Consider the following 20,045-nt stretch of genomic DNA (forward strand, 5'->3'; position numbering starts at 1 on the left):
CTGATTTACAGGTGGTTACTGGAGCCACATACACTTGTTTTTCATGGTGCACAGTGCACTTAGCGGCCCGGCAAGACCTGCAATTTCATCCCTCTCAAGGGGCCCAGAGGGGATGGGGCGGTGGGGGTGCACTGAGAGAGGTTGCTGTTTGCATGTGCTTTTCTATTTTGTGACTCATATGGTATCAATTACCATTTGATGGCAACGCCAGGCCTGAGGCCCTCTGCATGTTTGTCCTGTGAGAAAGATCTGGAAGAACCGACATATGGTTTTGATTGCAGCAATTGCAGGTTGATAGAATGAACGCAGGGGTGAGGTGGGTGGGTTTTCCTTCCGGCCCTTTCCACTCTGGGTTGCTAATGTGCTTCACTTGTGGAACTGGTCTTTTCATCATGCAGCCCTTCCCCATTCCTCCCCACCCCCTCCCCAAATCCCTACCACTTTGCATTCCCTGCCGCTGCCTCCTCTGTACTTCCCAATCACCGCCAGAAACATGTGGCCCGCATTAAGGACCTTCAATTAAAACAAAACAAAAAAAAAATTGTCCACCCTTCTGTTAAAATCTCAGAGCAGGTCAGTTCATCAAGATGATCGGAATTACGCTAAAGTTAAAACACCAATGCATGGTGGGGAGTGGGTTCCCTCCAGAAGCTTGGGACATGTTTTCAAATGGCTATTAGTTCAGGTTGTTAAACATTGAAATGATGCTGAAAAATGGCAGTGATAGGGATTAATAGAGTTGTATGTGCATGCTCCTTCTAGGACACCTCTTTGGGTTTGTGTCAGCATATGCTGCAGAGGGGCAGGAGTTCTTTGAGGTTCTGTCTTCCTGCACATCTCAGGCCATGAAGTGGAAGGCAAGTGTGAAGTGTCGCGTGTGTGTCTGTGTGCTTCGGCAGGGAGACTTTGGAGACCCATCTCTCCCAAATGCACTGACTTCCCTCACTGAGTCTGTGGCAGTGGGGGGTACCCAGGGAGAGACTCTTCATTACTGCTGCTCAGCGGGGATGGCATCTGCGAGTCTGCCAAGGGAAGGCCTAGTACTGGGGAACAGAGAGGCGGAGAGGGGGAAAGAACATTATAGACAGTTTTAATGCTACCCATGAAAATGTTTTCTTTCCAAGTTAACATTTTTCTATAATGCTCTCAAATTCACATGTCTTGTAATCTGTTCTGCAGATGGGTAGTCCATGAGGCTGACTTTTTCACTCCAGCTATTGCATTTCAAAATATTCCTCATAATTAGGAATTTATGTAGTTTCAAAAGATAATGTGGTGTCTCGCAAGTGAATGTTTCTCTCAGCATCTTCCTCCCTTTAAACTGAAAATCAACAAACCAGGACCAGGAAACAACAGTATGTTCCCCGAAAAGGTTTTTTAAATGTGAGGCGAATCATTAGTCCTGAAGGCCAGCTATTGAAACCTGATCATGACACTTGACAACATCTTCATCATCTTTACTGAAAGGCAGTGAAAACTAAAATCTTAAATTGTAGAGTTATCTCTGCATGGTAGACTCTGTAGAGAAAACGGATCATATTTTTACAACGGTAATTGACTCTGTCTTAAGATACTTGCCTAGGGCAACTTTTTTTCTTTGCCCAAGTTTTCTCCTCATAATATACAGATTAGTGTGCTTAATGGTTGTTTGTTTGTTTTTTAAAACAATCTTGGTAATGATTATATTTTGCTATTTGGTAATCCTCCTACAATTTAATAAAATTTTGTCCTCAGAGCTGTTTGAATTCATAGCAGTGATTAATTGATTTGCTCTAGTAACATAGATTAATAGTGGCTATTTAGCTATTTGACTGATATTTAATGGACATATTATAACCTTAAATCACCCTTCAGTTTGACAGCTTAAGACTTAACATTTTTATTTGCTGCTATGACATACTAGCTGCTTTTGAAGAGTCATGTATTGGGGAGTACAATTTGGTGACTTTTAAAAAGTATATATCGCTTTACTGAAGTATATGGTATTGGGAACTCATAGCAAAGTAGTGTACGGGCTGTTAGCCTGTCTTAGAACATGCTGGGTCACTTAACAGCAGCTGTGCTGGAGAGAGATTGGATTTGAGAAGACTTTTTGAATCATTTCAGCACGGATGCCATTCTGGTTTTGAAATGGGAAAATGGAAAAGAGTTTTAGGGGACAGAGATCTCTCAGCTCTGAAAGGTGGTGCAGGTAGAGGCCTTTCAGTTCCTGTCCAGATTAACCAGCATTTCCAAGTCGTGCCCACAACAGAGAACAAAGAGTGATGGGAAATGTGGGTTTGCATGTTAGACACACACACTACGGAGCCAGATAGTGTTAGACACCAGCTCTGTGCTTTTGGCCAAGCATTAATTTGGTTTTTGGACTGACATTTAGGAAAGCTTGCAGAGGAGGAAACTTTTTTTTTTATACAACTTTTGGGGGGAAAGTCCTCTGTTAAAGCCTGATTGGGTCTTCCTAAAGCATTACAGCACTCTGTTGGACCTTTTGAAATGATCAAATTTATATAGACACCAACGAAGCTCAAAGGAAAAAGTCCTCCTGCATGTGCTTAATATATGGCGCCTTAATCCTCTTTAAAGAAAAAGAAAACTTGCTTTGTCAGAAGTCTGAACGTAGGGATCCTCCAACCAGCTCTGTCCTTGGGACCTCTAAAAAATCACTAGCATTCTTTTTTTAGCTTGCAGTTACTCTCAAGTGGAGAAATATTTATCAAATTAATGCTGTGGTGGGGTTTTTCAAAAATATATGCAAACAGCTACCAGATCACACTTGAATCGAAGGTACTTTTAGAAATTAAGGAAAGAGAATGCCTGGGAAATTTTTAGTGGGATGAAAAACTGGGCTGGTTTTCTCAGTACTCTCCTGGAAAGGTGAGAACTCCTCTCCTCTGTGGATGCTAAGCACCCCCCCTCCCCCAGGCCCTAGATACCACGGTACAGAATGCATTCACTTCATCTTTGAAGAGCTCATCGCCTCTCTTTAGGATCTGTTCTTGTTCATACACTGCAAATATGCACTTTTATGTCCACAAGGAAGACATTACTAACATCAAGCAGGGCAATGTCAATTAGGGGCAGGAAGATGCAGTCTGCCAACTGTGGAATCACGCCCAGACTGTATGCCATCTACCTTTTGAACAAAATGTAAACCTCTGAGGAAAAAATATTGGGGGTTCCGATGAGCTTTTTTTCTTTTCTTTTTTTTTAACTATTTGCAAATCATGGCTTCCTGATCCTAAGGAGAGAGAAAAAAAAAAAACCTCAAAGGAAAGGCTCAACAGGCTTCCTGGACATCAAATAGTTCATACAAAACAACATTCTGATGACTTGCATGTAAATAAATCAGAAACATATGAATTAAACTCCTCGAAATACATATGGGCTGAAAAATACAGAGAAGTGCTGAGAAAATGTGTTTTGGGTTTTGCTGAGCTCATGACATTTGAAAAATAGTAGGAGACACTGAGCAAACACAAAGCCCGGCTTGGCTTACCCAGTCCTAGTATTAGCCGCCCAGTTCAATGGCAGATCAGCTTACTGTGTGCCTAAACACCAGCCATCCTTGGTGTGCTCTTCCATGCTTAATTTCTTGCAGTTTAAATTTTTTTTCAATTAGAAGCTCAAAAATAGCATCACATTTCAAGGAAATGCAGCTCTTAGCGCTTTCTCACCCAGCTGGTTCACGTCAGACTCTCTCAGAAAACACCACAGATCATGTCACCTGAGGAGCAGTCAGGCTGGCAGGGCCCTCTTGGATGGGATGTGTGCGTGGCGGAGAAAACCAGCTTTGTGGGGAAGCTGGTCCTGGAGTTGATGCTGCCCATTAAATCCCAGTGTAAGCCACCCCAAGTGAAAAACCTCAGGAAGACGAAAGGTGCCTTCCTTGGGCATCTCATGGGGCAGTGGAAGTTTGCTTTCCCTTTCCCAAGTGGCACCTGAGACAGGTAACATTTGGGGTTCTAAATCCTGGGGCAGTGCAGTGCGCTCAGAGCCCTCCAGTCGTTTCTCCTTGACACCGTGTTCTGGGTGTCTGGCCTTAAGTACAGGAGCAGAACCCAGGGGGATTTAGGGACCAAAAACAGAGCTCAGGCTTCTCCCACTGAATGTACGCCATTGACGTGCACTTGGGCAGAATCTTAGAGCTGTTCTTTGGATAAACACCATTACTTGAGGTGATCCGTTCAAAGTTGTAGAGATGCCGTGGATTTCACCTTTCGTCTTTAGGGAGGAGTTATTATGGTTGTTTAAAAAGCATTTTAATGTACTTTTCCTAACTCCTTAAATAGTAGTCAGAAGCTTGAATGTTTACTGTGAGTCAGGTGCTGGGATACAGCTCTGAACAAGACAGACATGAAGTAGACAGCTCCACTTAGTCTGACGAAGCACCCAGGGGGGAATACAGCTACTAAAGGAAGGCACAGCAGGGCTTCCCATCCCACACTTGGCCTGGAGGACATGAGGTCCAAGAATGATGGAAATTAAGCAGACAACATGCAAGGGTGATAACTGGACCCAAGAAAGAGAATGGCGTATGTTACTACCCAGAAGTATTTCGGAACGGCTAGAGATCACGGCGCATCAAGATAATAGTAAGAGTTGGGACTAAAACGATAAGCAGTGCCTAGATCATAAAGCGCCTGTGCACCCAATTGAGGAGTTTAGATTTTATCATGACTGTAATGAGGAGCCTTTCAAATGGGTATACCCAAGAGATCATTGAATTTAAACGTCCAGAGGGATAGGAAGAACATCAGGAAGACATAGTCACAGAAGCCAAGGAAAGAAGATCTGACCGGAAGGAGGAAATAGTCAACAGCGTCAGATGTTACTGAGAGGTAAAAGTGATATTTGGCTGCAGTAGCCAGGAGCTCTGGAGCAGTTTCACTGAGTAGTGGGTGTGGAAGCAAAGCACAGAAGTGGAGAAAGGGCATGGCAAGATGCTCTTCCATCATCGTTGTCATCATCACTGGGAACCAGCATCAAGCATCTTATCTACCAGACAGAGAGAGTGGTGGAAAGAATGAGACATACACCCCCCCCCCCCCAGGGGATTGGAAGGTATTTAGGAGAGGAGACCATAAATATAAAACAGAAGACAGCCACACAAGTTAGAAGACATGCAAAGGGCAAAATGATCTGTGCAGACCAATCAGATAAGTAGGACCCAAACAGCCCTGTGAGAGAAAAGAAGGAATTAAGACAGATGAAAAGGGAGAGGGGTTTTTTTTTTGGTTTTGTTTTTTTTTTACATGGTGGGTGCAGCTTAAGTTTTGTTTTCCCTGTTAGGCCTCCTTATCACAGTCTAATCTGTTTTTGAGTTCTCATCAGATTGAAGTAGTAGAAAACAGTGCGAAGAGTAGTGTGTGGTCTTAGCCTGCTTATGACTTCTGTTTCAATTTCTCCATCTTTTTTGAAAAATTAAAGTCACAGACTGACTGTCATAAAATCAGACATTCTTTATTTTTAAAATCTGGACTCAGAAACTAAGGAACAGATATGACAAATATAGCAAGTGAGAAATACTCGTAATATACTCGAAATATTCTTTATGGATGAGTTCCTCGAGAGTTTTTGCACACCCAGTGCTAGACCTCCGTGGAATTGAAGCACAGTATCTTTACATCTGTGTTAGGTCCACGTGGCATCTTTTCCCTGGTAGCAGCCAGAGTTCCCCCGGCATTGGCAGTGCCCCAGAGAAGTCATTTATGATCCTGAGGTCAGTTTCTCTCAACAAAGATACCTAATGTATATATAGTTCTGTAAGGTGCTTCGATACTGTAAAAATCTGCTGTGTGAATTTTGTGAGTGAAGGGGGAAGGATTGGTCCTCTTTTACTTTATCTGTGTCCCTTGTTTGTTTAATAAATATTTTGGGGGGCACTTGCTCTGGGCAAGACAGTTCCTTTGAATGTACTCTGAGTCACCCTTTGGCTCTTAGGAGCCCATAGTGTTTTACAGGAAATAAGACTTGAGTAACTCATACATATTACAAATTTTGAAAGTATAGTGCTAGGAAAGTTTAGAATATTAAGTATGAATATTAAAACTTTTTGAGCTCATTCTTTTCCAAAAAATTTTTTTGATCCATAATCCTGTGTTTTACCACTAGTACACATTGCTATTTATACTTGTTAAAGAGCTAAATAGGTTGTCCACAAGTTTTCTGTTAAAGAAAATGGATTCCTCACCATGAAAAAGATATTTTAATCATAGCTAAGGTGCAGAGCGTGCCATACAAATTGAGTACCTTGAGGACCACACTTCTTCAGAGTGTTTTCTCAGTGCGTAGTCTGGTTTCATTTGCAGCGAATTTCCATGTAGCAGTAGAAGGTACAATGTGTATTTTCCAGAAGAATATCATAAAATTGTGAGAAGTTAAATGACCAACATAATTAGTGAAAGAGTCAAATACTTGAAAGACGGGCTCCTGCTCCCTTAGAGCACATTAGAGATAGTGAGGTGGTGTCGCTTTAGACCATTTTGACAATGAGGGAGAATCGTGAGTTCATTTACTTGGTAGAATGAAGAACATTGAATTTGCCAGCAAAGAGACCATGAGTGACTTTGGTGAAGGCGGTTGTTACTTCAGAGGCAGGGCAGGCTTTTCCCCAAATAATGGCTATATCATTTACCTGAGTGTTCCTTCTGGCAGCTGGTGGCAGGGCTTACTGCCCGAGAAGCACAGCCCCTCAAAGTTGGCCTCTCTGCTACTGGAATACCATTGTCCTACAGATGGGTCCTCACTAATATTTTGGGGGAAGGGCAATGCATAGATTTTTGCCTGCTATAATGTTTTGTTTTGTTTAAATTGAGATGGAATTCACATAACGTACAGAAATCCTTTTTAAAGTGAACGATTCAGTGGATTGGTACATTCACAACGTCGAGCAACTCCCATGTCCATGTCTGTCTAGTTCCAACACATTTTCATCACCCCTGAAGGAAACCCCATGCCCACTAAGCAGCTCCTGCCTTTTTCTGCTGCTGTGTTTTATAAACTTTTAATTTTATCATAAACACAAGCATGCATATATGCATGGGCGTGTGTGCACACACACGCTATACACGTATCTGTCTACCAAGGATTAGGAGAAAAGTCCAGATCTATCTAGAGATTGGAATGTTCCAGATAGAGGACCTAATGTGCCCTAATTGTGTAAGCAATGAACTACATACAGCAGTGGGGGAAAGTAGGTTTATACTTGTAATGCAATAGATAATAAATTATAATACAAGAATAAACTCTGTTTCATGTACTTACAACTGTATACATACTTTAAAAAAAGATTTTGTTTATTTTTAGAGAGAGGGGAAGTAAGGGATAAAGAGAGGGAGAGAAACATCAATCAGTTGCCTCTCACACGCCCCCATCCGGGGACCTGGCCGCTAGTTCTGTCGTGCCCTGACTGGGAATCGAACCTGCAGCCTTCAGGTTTGCAGACGACACCCAGTCCCCTGAGCTACACCTGTCACGGCTGTAAACCTGTTTTTGCCCCACCCTGTATTTAATAGATGTTTCTCCACCAGGAAAAAAAAAAAAAGAAAGAACTATCTCTTGCTTGTTTTTAATCTATCTGTATATTCCCCTTCAGTTCTCACTAGATACTAATTTATTGAGGAAAAAAAGATGTATATCAATTCTGAGCCTTTTATTATGTAAAACTGCTGTATTCCTCATCCTGTAAAAACATTTTCTCATTAATTGCATCAACATTGAGAGTTTAGACTGCTTCCCTTATCTTAATGTTAAGCAATCATCTGGATTTCACATTTCTGTTTTAAACATTCAAAATTATTGAACAAAGCAATTTAGTTATCAAAGATTTCATTTCTTGGGAAGAAAGTCAGTGGGGCATTCATAGTGTAATTTTTATTGTTAGAGAAATTATTGTTGTTTGCACTTATTTATACACTTGTTTTTCCAGAACAATATCTGAGGTAGTCAGCAGATTTTTAAACTGCATGTCTTTAAAATTAGGAGAAAGTAGATCCAGTGAAAAAATACTTGAACTTGAAATATTAGAGAAAGTCGGCGTAACTGTATTTGTGATGCACCTGAAGACAGGAGGCACTTGTTGGGAGCTCCTTCTGTTGGGCCGTCATTGCCCTCCATTCTCTCCGCGCTCCTTTCGCGTTTCTGTGAGTCGCTCTCCACTCAGGGGTGATTTCCTTTGCATAAGCGTACAGAATATTACTTCCGTACATTTTCTAGTTGCCTCTTACACATCTAACATCTCTCAACTGGCTCCTAATGGAAATTCTGGCCTCTTAATTTTTTTTTTCAAGTGTCCCAAAGCACCTGGCCTTGTGCTAGCTAGAAGCTCTGCTGTGAGTTTATTCGGTGAAACATTGCCAGCTGCTTTTCCCTAAAAGTTTGCCCTGGACATGGGGGACGGGCAGGTATTTGAATGGATAATAGAGAGGTGGCTGACTGGACATAGATGTTAACAATCTGCATACTATTTTTGCACTTCAGTCTGTGCCTCAGAGTTATACATTTGGTCATTATTCCTCCATGTTTTTGTTTTTAGTTGAAAGCAGTTAGGGCCATACATTTTGACACAAAAACCATAACTTGTCCCCTGCCTTGGCTTTGTAAAGGGAGGATAGGTAATGACGTTCAGTGCACTGTGGCTGTGACCCCCGTTCCGAACTTCACCAGACTGGAAACTCGGTGTTCCTCACGGTCCTCTTGCTGAGCAGAGGAGGAAGGCATCTGTTTCAGCACCAGAGTTAAGGTCAGTGCTTCAAAAAGTGCGGTGTAGGATTCAGCTATAGCTGTGCTTGGCGTCAGTAGGTAGTGCTTACCAATAGGAAAATTTGATCTCCAGATTCCTTACACTGTAGGTGATTTGGAAGGATATTCTGTTCTGATCGGGGTAACAGTTCTGATCTGGGATGTGGAGTGAACAGACCTAGGTTCTGACCCACGCCTGCCCCCCTGGCGTCACGTGACTCCTGGGAAGGGAAGGCGCTTACCCGCCTCCGCTTCCGTCCGTGATGTATCACGTGGTGAGTCGTTGATCGTGTGATGAGATGATCATTCTCAAAGTGATTATTAAATAAGGTAATGGATGCTGAAAGGTGTTGTAATGTAAAATATTGTGAAGATATGAACTTATGCAACGATTAGTCAGAGAACTTCACCAAATTTCCTTTTATCCAATGAAGTTCAAGGCCAAAGAAGGTATCTAGAAAAGTATGTATTCCCTTTCCGGAGTTGTTTCTTTGAGTGTTCCTCTTGTCTTTCCAATGTCTGTGAGAATCTTGGTCTCCCTGTCTTCTCATCCTTGCTTGGGCCTCTGTTCTTGAAGGTGTGTCTGTCTTCTTTTGTCTCGCCCTTCCTTCTCCCTCATCGAGCTCGCTTCCCGGGAAGGAGTGTGTAGTTAGGAGCAGCGGCTCCCTGGCCCTCGGTGGTGACCGCACGAATGCGACACTGCAGACTCTCGGGACTGGGCGACTAGGAATGGCACATTCAGGGTTGCACGAGGTCAGACTCGAAAGTAATCAGCATTTTTGTTTGGTGCTGCTTTCCCTTCCTGGAAAGCCCTCACTGTACCTTCCCCCTTTTTCTATTTCCCTCCCTCGTTGTTCAGAATTAATTCTTCAGAAAAGATCTGAGATTTCATCACATGGGAGTGTACTGATTGCTAACAAACTCGAACAGCATTTCCCAAGATGAGGATGAGTGGGGATGTGCTGAAAGCGGGTTCTTGGCCACGGACTTCCTTCCATGGGCTTCCTTCCATGAACTTCTCAGGGGCTGTTACCCCTGAGAGTAATGGACGTTAACTGAGGTCTGCAGTGATTTGTTTGTTTCGGCGTGCCAGAGACACACCTGTTAACATCCAGGGGAGGGTGTCAGCACTAGACTTCAGGCATCAACCTATGGACTTGGGAATGTCTCAAAGAGAAAAGGGTGGGGAATGATACTCTTAGAACCCTTAAATATGGAGCATTATAGGTAATCGCCAAATCCTCTAAAGAAAGCTTAGCCTTAAAATGAAATGTACTAAAGTGAAATGTACTAAAATCGGTTTTGTCAGAAGCAGTGTTTCTCATTCTCTATTATGATGTTATTCTTAGTTCAACATGCATCTTGTGTGTGAGGTGTCCATTCATTCGTTCTTACGTGCACTCAGAACTTACAGCTTGGGCTGCGCCAGGTACCACACACACAGAGCACAGCACACCTGTACATTTTATCGCACTTTTTAAACCTTGTTTCTTTGATTGACTCTTCTCACCAGGCCTTCTTAGTCATTGAATAGGATATAGAAGAAACCGTGATAATCAACATTGAAATCAATGTAAAATTAATTTCTGTCTTTATTGTAACTTCTTAGAATTTGTTGTCATCTGAAAACTGTGCTGCCCACATTTAATTGACACAATGCCTGCAGAAGTCACAAAGCTATGTATTGACAGTATAACCAACATTGTTTTGATGTTCCAGCACTTCCTGTTATGCATTAGTTATCATGTTTTTAAAAAAGCAAGCAATTGGTAGCCAAAGAGGCAAAGATAGTGCTGAGATAGGAGATAATCCATTGGAAAGCTGGACATTCATGAATTTGACGTGTGGCTGTATATAGAGATGTAAATAATTTATTACATCTGTTTGTTATTTAAGATAACTAGAAATAATTAATGGAAACAATATTTTAATATTACCTTTAATTTCTTATTTTTTAGATTTTATTTATTTATTTTTAAAGAGGAGAAGGGAGAGAGAAAAGAGAAAGAGAAACATTAATGTGTAGTTGCCTCTTGCATGCCCCCTACTGGGGACCTGGCCAGCAACCCAGGCATGAGCCCTGACTGGGAATTGAACCCGTGACCCTCTGGTTTGCAGACCAGCACTCAGTCAACTGAGCCACACCAGCCAGGGCTTAATTTCTGATAACTATTTAGTAAATAAAATAGGAACAACTTAGAACCTGGGAGCAACTTAGGTGTTCAGAACATATTGAAGAGCTGATCTGCAACCTTTTATCTGGGCCAGCCCTGAGCCTGGCAGTGAAGTCAATTCTCACGTGAATAAGTAGCGAAAGGAATGTAACCAGGAAGAAGTCAGGTTTCACCTGGACCAAATTTTATGCAAGTAAGTATTTCAAGAGTTCTTTAGCCAGGTGTGATTTGATCAGCTTATGGCATCCTCAGCCAGGGCCAGGTATTCATAATGTTAGCAGTGGACATTCCTGTGATACACCACGTTGGAAGTAATAGCAAACATACGGTGCCTGCTCAGTTAGGGCTAAGAGCAAGAGAGATGCAGGTGTCAAAATAAAAAGAAGTGTTTGTAGCCAGAGGTTAGTACACATTAGACAGCACTATATTCACACTTCACTTGAATGCTTTGAATAATATCATGCTTTTCATCAATTTTGTGTCCTTGTATTTCACTATTAAACCCCAGTGTAACTCTCAACAGATTACTTAGCGTCTCTGTCTTTAGTGCTATTGAACAAGAGTGTTAGTACCTGCGGGTGCTGTGCTCAGCCTCACGTCTGGAAGATGTGTGAGCGGTCCTCCCTGCAGCAGTGCACAAGAAGGTCCTCTGTGCTCCCCTGATGGAGATCGCCCAGTGCTCTCTTCTTCCAAAACAGCATTCTCAGGCCTTTGGCTGCTAAGTAGCCAGGGAGCAGAGGGGCCCAGGATTCTAGGGAGCTGGGGTCGGCAGGAGTCCATGAACACCCTGAAGGGAAGCCTTAACTGTCAAGAGATAATGGAGTTGAGTAGTGGTTGGTTAAAAGCTCAAACTTTGAAACAAGACTGGCAACATGATTTTGAATTCCAGTTTTTCTGCTGGATGACTTGGAGCAAGTTCCCTTCGCTGTGCCTCAGACTCCTTACCTGTAGAACTGCTGCAGTAATACAACAGTGGGGCGAGTGTAAGGACAAATGGTCACATGCACAGTTTTGTTGGAAGAGTGTCTGGCACATAGTGACTGTCAGTATTTTTACCATCGTCGTCATTTTGTCATGCTGCCCGTGACAGGAGTTGGGGGTTGGCGGTCATTGAGACTAGGTCCCTTTCCAGTTCTGAAAAGTGCTAAGCTATGAATCCATAATAAATTATTTTTTCTTTGTTTCTAATTGGTAACTTCTTGCATTGTGGAATAATATGTGAAAACAACTTAAAATCTCAAATGTTTCATATTTGTGGTACCATAGCAGAGTGAGCCTAATCCTACCTGTCCTGGCATTTTTCTGCCTCAGGTTTGCAAATGGTAACACATTGAAAATACTTCCAAAATAATGGCACACTATGTAGACTTAAATTACAGTAATAGCATTACATAATTATTAGTGAATCTTAGGGGTTTTTTTATGAAGCCAGATTATTTTCCTTCCTCGTAAATTTCTGTATGTGTCAAGGGTTTCATAGACTCATTGTTTTTAGAGTTTGAAATTTGATTTAGAGATTTAAAAAATAAACTGCAGCTAGATAAATTAAAAACAAAAACATAAGAAGAGTATCCTCGCCTCTTCACGTGAATAAAAGAAAGAACAAGGTAAACTGGCCGTGGAGAACGCCAGGTGTCTCGTAGCTCCTTCGGCGCTCCGCACACAGGAGGCCCACAGCTAGCTCCGGCCCTGCTCCCTCTGCTCCAGCATCAGCACCCAGCCCGCTGCAGGGGGGCGGGGAGCTCTGGGGGGCGGTGCCCGCAGCAGTGTGCCCGTCCTCACGTGCTCGCGCAAGCCCTCTTCTGCCTGGGTCCCTTGGGTCCCTGCTTCTCCTCCCTGTTGCTTTCTTCCAGTTCTTTTTGACATCTTTCACTTACACAGTTTGATCAGTAAAGGTACAAAGAAGTGAATTGAAATTCTTGCAGTTTTACTACTTCTTAACACAGAAAAGGAAATTTGGTGGCTGAGAAGGATAAAACTCTTGGCTATAATTCATTTATTGGATTTAGTTTCAGATTTCATTCACTCATGAACAGATCATCAAAATCCATCTGATATTTAGAAGGATAGAAAAATTACATATAATATTTGTGGCTTGGGACATGAATATATGTTCAAAATGACATGTTCTACGTTTATTACATATTCAAGGAATTTTTTTATGGAGATTATACACATCCTCTTTCATATATTTTTGCAATGCAGTGTGTTAGAGTGAAGACAGGTCATTACTTGTCAGCAGAAATAAAATATGGATATCATATACATGAATGGTACATGTTACACATTTTTGATAATTGTGAAAAAAACCCTTTAGACTACCAATAAAGATATCTGAAGGAGTAAAACCCTTCTTACTGGGAGTTATTTTGGGACACTTAGAACTATTTAGTTAATTCCTATGGAAGCCTCAACTGATTTAAAAGGAAATAAAAGCTTCACAATTTCACCAGCTAACACCCCAAATTTTTCCATTTATAATTAAATATCCATCTATCTGTCAATATACCGCAGACATTTATGTGTTATCTCTAAACAGATTTCCTATTTATGTGATAATAATGTAAATTGGCCTTCAACCATCACTTGGAAATGAAGTAGGATCTCTTTCCATTAGTGAATATTCCTCGGCTTGGTAATTATACGGAGAATATATCAAGTGAATAATTTTTATTCCTGCAGTTTGCTTTCGGTTATTTAGTTTTTTTGCGCTCTTAGGTTGTTTATTGCCTTAATATTATATTCCCTTGAGCATTATTCACATTACCTTCAACCCTTGTAATAACTTACCCAACTCTGTTACTCGAATCGGTGTTTTAACCTTTCGTGACATTTTACTGTTCATCAGAATACTTAAGTTATAAAGTTAAGAAAGACTTTAAAAGGGAGAGCGTTCAGAGGACTGAACAGAAATGAGGCGCCCCGGGCTCTGTCCAGGCCCGTGGGTAAGTCCTCCCACCTCTCCTTTGTGCTCCTTTGTAAAATGAGGTTGAGCTCATTGGAGCTTCAAATATATGATGCTAAGAGGCAAGACAGTGGAAGCAGGTGGGAAAACTGCATGGAAAGAGAAAGGAACAAGTATAAAGAAGTGATATGAAAAGATTTACAAAGGAAAAGAAAAAGCAATAAAAACGAAGAGAGAATAGAATGAAGGGACCCGATTGCCAATAATATGAAAACACAAGATCAGAAAAAGTTCAAAATCTATTCAACCTCCATTGTTTAAAAAAGGTGATTACACCATGTCTGACCAAAGACATTAGAGGCCAAGGACAAAATTGCAGTTAAACAGTTTCTTGCTTTTATGTCCTGCACATTCAGGAACCCGGGGTCACAGATGCCCTTCCCTAGTGTTCTGCTGGGGACAATGTGCAAAAAATTGGCAGATGGTTATAAAAAGGACTTAAACAAATGTGTAATATCACAAAGCCTCTAAATAGTGTAATAGTGCAAGGCCTCTCAAAGTAACGAAACTGAAATCTAAATGCCCTACCATTCATTAATGTCTGAACAGTCATTCAACACCAGTTGTATGCTAGGTACTAGGGATTCATAGAAATCTGCCTCTCCCTCTAGTCCACCAGAAGAGTTCTTGCTTTTGTACCCTAACGGAAACAGCCAGTCCTCAGTGAGCTGGCGTTCCTGCAGTAGCTGCTCTAACTGGGGGTGACCCACGTGGGGCAGTCAGACTTCACCGACGAGCCTGGCTCTAGACCGGTGCTTCCAACAGCGCTTTCTGCCAGGGTGGAACAGTTCTGTGGTGGCAGTGTCCAGTGGCCACGTGTGGTGACCGAGCACTTGAAATGTGGCTACTCTGACAGAGGGACGGAACATTTAACCTTATGTAATCTTAACTAAGCTTAAATCAGATGACCACAGTACTAATGGCTACCATGCTGGACAGCACCATTGTAGACATGTTAAAAATAGCTATAAGCAATAAGTAGCACTTACAACAAGGGATAAATAATAACATCATTTATTGAGTGACAACCACAGAAATAGAAATTACGCTGAACCGTAACTCCCTCTAATTCTCACAATGAGAACAACCTCATTTAACTGAGGAAACTGAGGCTCTGAGAGAGAAGTTACTCGAGGTCCTCACAACTGATGGTGAGAGCGGGAGTCTGAAGGGTTGGTCTGGCTCCAGGACTGGGTCATTTCTACTGTCCTGCCCGATCTGCTTCTGTATTATCTGGAAACTGTCTCTTTTCAGTACCTCTTCCCCTCGCTCTATGAACCAGCCAGCGATACACCTTTAACTTGGTCACATAGAACAATTCCATTGTCCACTTTAACCCATTTAATGTGGAGGTATCACCGCCCCTGAGCCATTCTTTTCTCACTGTGGCCCATGTCCTGCAAACAATATCGTACGAGTTGAGGGTCCAGTCCGGTAGTTGCCTGACTGGTGTGAGCTGATCACCTACAACGACTTTCCCCACTAGATGCCGAGAAGCGTCAAAGCATATGCCCGGGTCTGCAGGCTTCCAGGGTGCACGATAAACTCTTGGTGTTCGAGTCTTTAACTGTCACACTTTAGAATATTTGTGAAATTTCCCAAGGTCTGAGCTACTAAGCGAGCCTCGCTGGCACTTGGGGATCTGGGGCACAATTCTGCTGGGCTGTTTCCTACTCACCGTGGAGCATACACACAGCAGCTGCCTTCAAGGGCCTGGAAGTCTCGGTCACGGTGTTGTGCTCCTTCTGAGCTGGTGCTCTTGGGGAACGGCATGTGCAGGTGGTGCTCGCAGAACCGCAGGGGGTGGGCACGTTGAGGAGTGTTCAAGGTGCGCCGTGTGAGCCAGCGTCTGCCACGCACCCCATCGCTCCCACTGCTCACGCCGCAGCCCTGTGGCCACTTCACTCTGCGCACGCCTTATCTCATTTTAACTTCTCAAAAGGTAGTTACGTGACCACCCGAGCATATTTTTCTACAAACTGTGGCCAGATAGAGCCTTGCATTGATAATTACAACTACCCTTTATTTTTTACCTTTAAGAGCAAGGAATTGTTTTTTCAATGGAAACAACATAGACTTCGATAACCTGTTTCAATCCTTTCTTTACCATTTGTTAAATTTTTTAAAGGTTTCAATTACTTATTTTTAAAGAGAGGGAAGGGAGGGAGAGTGGGAGATAAACATCAATGTGAGAGACAAACATCCATCAGTTGCCTCTCGTACATGCGCCAACTGGGGACCTGGTCCACCAGCTGAGCCACACCAGTCAGGGCACCACTTGTTACATTTGTAACGTGGAAAAGTGTCTTAACTTTACAGAATCACATGTGTCCACATAGTAAAAACAACAACAGCAAAACATTAATACTATTGTCTGAGGTTTTGTGCATGCTGAATATGTGCCAATTATTATTCTAGTCGCTTTAAATACATTATATCATTCACTGCTTACAAGAAATTTGCACAGCAGGTACTGTCATTCCCCATTTTACAGGTAGGCACCTTAAAACCACAGAGGTCAAGGTAACAAGCTCATCACTGTCTAGATAATGAATGGTGGGACTGGTGGTCAGATCCAGGCCGGTTTGGCCCTGTAACATAGTAATGGTAGTATTACTGTGGTAATATTAATATATAATACTCCCATAGTAATGGGTAGTATTACCCATCTTGTGTGATCATTAAGATTAGAAATACTATGCGGGGTGGGGCAAAAGTAGATTTACAGTTGTTTATATAAAATAATAATACAATAATAATAAAAATACAAAATAAACTCTGTGTTTTAGGGTACTCACAATTGTAAATATACCTTTGCTTCACCCTATATGTGGATCTCTTAGCACAAAAGCTATTCTACAAAAGACCCTAAACAAATAGTAGTTATTGTTATATTTTAAATCTCGTAAGTGAACTGGTAAGCCAAGATACATAAGTAGGAAACAGCAAGAGGAAAAAGTAGGATATTCATTCTACTGCCTTAATTTCTTCTTTTGCTTAGTTTTCTTTTCTGATAGGCAGAGGTTGTGGTTAAAAGAATGATCATGTTACTGTTTCTCGGATGACTGCACAGAAGATAATCAGGACCACTGGGCAGGGCACTGGTGTACAATAGTAATACTTCTCCAACTACAACAAAAAGTAAACTTGAAATGAAAAGGTTTCTTATTTTTATCAGTTCAGGGTTTAATGTTATCTAGAGAGCTTCGCTAAACTCAGAATTTTTGTATGTATGGTTTTGTTTTATGTTCAAGATTATAAGAAAAAAAGATAGGGTGTTTACTTCGTATATTGGCTAGTTTGCTGTTAGTTTTCCATGAAGGTTTTATTGAACCTTTATTGAATAAACTAAAAAGTTGTTACCTATGAGCTTTTTCCAAGTTTCCCCAGTTCCAGTTTTGCAACAAAAATTTCTCACTTCTACTGTTACTCATATGGGAGGAATTGGAATGCCAAAGACACCTTGACCTAAGCTACCTTACCAGAGCAGAACTAAGTGTAGATTTTGTTTTCCTTTACTCTCTCATCTTTCATTGGTGGAGTCATTTCAATGGACGGAACTACAGTTGGAGAATTTTATTTTAGTTTCACTGGACTGATATTTTGGTGGTAGTCATTAAAAATGATTCTATTTGAAGATATCTGGGATATTTGTTATTCTTTTTTCAATAAAAACCTATCATACTTAACAAATATATAAGTTGTTTTTCTATTAATCTAGAATAGTAATAATTAAAATTAAATGATGTGAGTTTTTCCTTACTGAATTTAGTATCTCTAGTAAAATACCTTATGGAAACCTATACTCTGAAGTCTTTTAATTGAGAAATTGGCAAAATAATTGACTGATCTAAAAATAATGAATCAGCCCATTGGTCATCTAGGTTACTAAAGATTAAAACATTAAGGATAACTGAAGTATGAACATTATGTTCACTCTGTTTTCGTAAATAACATCTTATGCCTCCACCTCCATTTTTAAAGGAGGTAACCTTTCAATAGTGGAAAATAAGGAACAGTTGATAATTGTATAGCTTGGTCAAGTTGTGTATCTTTAGGAGTTGCTTTGACCATTTCTTCATTGAATTTTCTCATAGTTAAAAATCTGGGCAGGAGTGTTGAACCAAATAAATTGTTTGCTTTCTTCTACTTTAAAAGTATAATAGTTTTATGTGATGTTCACTAACATAAACAGACATATAGAACACTTACCTTAAAAACAACTTTTGCAGTGACAAAGATGAAGTATAAATGGCATTATACCTGATCTTTAAAATTATGATGTAAAGAAAATGTATAAAACATGGAGAAGTTGCCTTTTTTAAAAAAAGCTGTGAAAACAATGGTCCAGTTCTTGTTAATAAAGACTTTCATCTTGTCTAAAGAGTTTTCATTTGGCAACAACTCCAGAAAAACAAATTGGATAACATAAGATTTCCTAAGAACTGTTTTAGTGCCTCTTTCATGCAGACAGCATTTATGAATTTGGAGTGAGTGATCGTACCCATAGATCTTTCAGCTTGATCATAATTTGTAGTCAGAGTAGCTTCCTTATACACATAATTACCAAAGATTTGTCCTTATTTCACAAAAGAAATACGAAATCATTCTACCCAAATTGATAGGGGAGGCCAGCCTTTGTAGGAGCCATCAAAAGGTGTTGGCATAATAATGTACATATTTAAAGGTAATGTAGTAGAATATGTAATTAAAATTAAACTATTATCCCAGAATGATACATTTGAGTTGAGTTAAAATACAAAATGATTTAATAGTGAGTGAGAGTTTATTTTCAGTTTCATAGTAAATGTATTAATTTCTGAAATTTGGCGATAACACACAGCCCACGCAGCTTGTATTCGCACTGGCTGGCCCGAGAGCTGTCAGACTGGTAGCCGGTGGATGTACTGCGGTCGTATCGTGTTCATTCATTCACTCCATCCTCAGCATGAGATGACGTAGTTTTCAGGTTCCCCTGTTCTGCAAGGTGATGTTTCCTTTCATCTTTCTAACCTACTCTCAAGACCTCCAAATTCGTTTAGGAGTATTTCCGAAACTGCTAGTAGTATAGTTCTCAAGAAAATACTGGGCTTTGCTTCACACAACTTAGAGTATTGATTTATGTGGGGATCAGGGCTTAAGTTTTATTCCTTGTTCCTTAAAGATGCTTGAAAATTTTTCCCCTTTATTGTCAGCCCTTTGAAAGTAGAAGCTAATAGATGTTTGTACATTTAAAATATGAAGAACATATAAAAATATAATGAAATATAGCCCATGAAATGTAGGGCTTATCTCCCTCCATGACGTAGGAAAAATCCTTGTTTTCTGCAGTGCACATGGGTTTTTCTGGGGTCTCTTTTGTTTGGTTCAGGCTGCAGGACCTCCCGACTTTCAAGGGCACCGTGGGGCACATGTAGCGTTTATTTGATGTATGTATGTGTGTGCATATTTTTCCACATCTGTCTCTGTGGACCTATCCTTTGTGAAATCCTAACCCTCGTATTAATGCTTAGTGTGTGATTCATGGTGTTCTGAGAGCAATTATATAATTTTTCTGAGGGTGTTTATTTGATGTGCACCGTAAAAAAAATGGGAGTTATTTTTCTGGTAACCCTGCCATTGCCTTTTTATTGGTGAATTTCTCTTGCTTGTACTGTGACCTGTGAATATCACTGCAGGCTCCCTGCCAATTCCGTGAGCCGCTGCCGGCTTCAAAATGGAGGCAGGAAGGTATCCATTTTCATCAAGAGGATGACAGTGTTTCGGTCTCTCCGGCCATCTGGACAGAGGGACTTCTGGAGCGAAAGAGGACGGGGATTTAAAAAAATTAGAGTTAGCCAAAAAAGGCAAGGGAAAACCAATTAAAGTTAAACTATACCTTATGAATTTATGCTTTTCCAGCATGCTGTCATCTCTAAGGGAAATATAAACAAGAAATAACCCAGGTTATTTTTATAAAGGCCCGTTTCCCCAAGTCTCATGAGCATTAGTAAACAAATGTAAGTAAATTAGGATTTTGGCACAGTTTGTTGCGCACACAGACAGAATAAGAACTGCGAAGGAGGCTGCGCCCCCCTGCTCGTATCCACATGGGTTCGTGGTGGTCTGTGCAGGTCCGGGCTCCAGCGGCCTTCCCCAGGCATCTCTGCAAAAAGCCGGCACTGTGG

The 20,045-nt window shown here is 41.1% G+C and overlaps 1 protein-coding gene across 24 annotated transcripts in view; it reads left to right on the forward strand.

Moving 5' to 3' along the window:
* TCF4 (transcription factor 4) overlaps positions 1-20,045 on the forward strand; it is a 336,832-nt gene that overhangs the window by 261,765 nt on the left and 55,022 nt on the right. The gene's annotated exons all lie outside the window — the stretch shown is intronic.

Source organism: Phyllostomus discolor, chromosome 9 (genome assembly GCF_004126475.2).
Source record: "Phyllostomus discolor isolate MPI-MPIP mPhyDis1 chromosome 9, mPhyDis1.pri.v3, whole genome shotgun sequence".
NCBI classification, from domain to species: domain Eukaryota; kingdom Metazoa; phylum Chordata; class Mammalia; order Chiroptera; family Phyllostomidae; genus Phyllostomus; species Phyllostomus discolor.